The following is a 645-nucleotide window of genomic DNA, read 5'->3' as shown; positions in this document are numbered from 1 at the left end:
TTTCCAAAGCGATTTATTCTCTTTTGTATGCGGAATATCTTTTTCAGTTCCAGCACAACTTAAAACAAAAACAACACTGTATGAGCTAATCCTCCTTTCTTTTCAATTTTAATAACTGTATAAACATCGCTCATTGCTCTGTAAGCTTAGTAATATTGCCCATTGATGGAAACAGAGATGGTTGTAAACTTTACCAACAGCAGACCACGCTGAACAGACTTGGAGGTCAGCAATCGATGGCTCGGAGATCAAACTTCCTCCCTTATTCGGGCTGGAGCCGATCGACAGTTGCTTGAACGAGTCTGTTAACAGATGGCGCCGTCCTCGAGCCGGGGATCTCAGTCTATTCTGTTCCGTTAAAGCCCATCGCTGGCGCAGGTATTGACCTTGATTCAATTGATAAGTGACAGAAAGGACAGGTAGATGTCGGGAACGGTCGGCAGCCGTTTGTTCCGCTGCCCGCACTTTGTATCTGTCCGTGTGGAATATGTAGAAACTGAGGCCTAGAGACTACATTTTCGCCGTGACTGTTTTGCCTTTCTTTTTACCAATATGTTCAGCTCGGGGAGGGGGTAGAGGAGGAGAGAGAGGAGGGGGTAGAGGAGGAGAGAGAGGAGGGGGTAGGGCAGGAGGTGGGGGGGGGAG

At 47.8% G+C, this 645-nt stretch overlaps 1 protein-coding gene across 5 annotated transcripts in view; it reads left to right on the top strand.

Moving 5' to 3' along the window:
* The first annotated feature begins 241 nt into the window (after window positions 1–241).
* Window positions 242–645, top strand: part of rsrc1 (arginine/serine-rich coiled-coil 1) — a 380,738-nt gene continuing 380,334 nt past the window's right edge. For 4 of the 5 annotated variants that reach the window (XM_048604651.1, XM_048604653.1, XM_048604654.1 and 1 more), the window contains exon 1: window positions 242–378. The gene's annotated coding sequence lies outside the window, so the exon portion shown is untranslated. The remainder of the gene's footprint in view (window positions 379–645) is intronic. The other variant, XM_048604649.1, reaches the window with a different exon arrangement.

Source organism: Rhincodon typus, chromosome 13 (genome assembly GCF_021869965.1).
Source record: "Rhincodon typus isolate 14 chromosome 13, sRhiTyp1.1, whole genome shotgun sequence".
Lineage (NCBI taxonomy): Eukaryota > Metazoa > Chordata > Chondrichthyes > Orectolobiformes > Rhincodontidae > Rhincodon > Rhincodon typus.
Note: the sequence above shows the minus strand (reverse complement) of the source record. Positions and strands in the feature narration are given on the sequence as shown.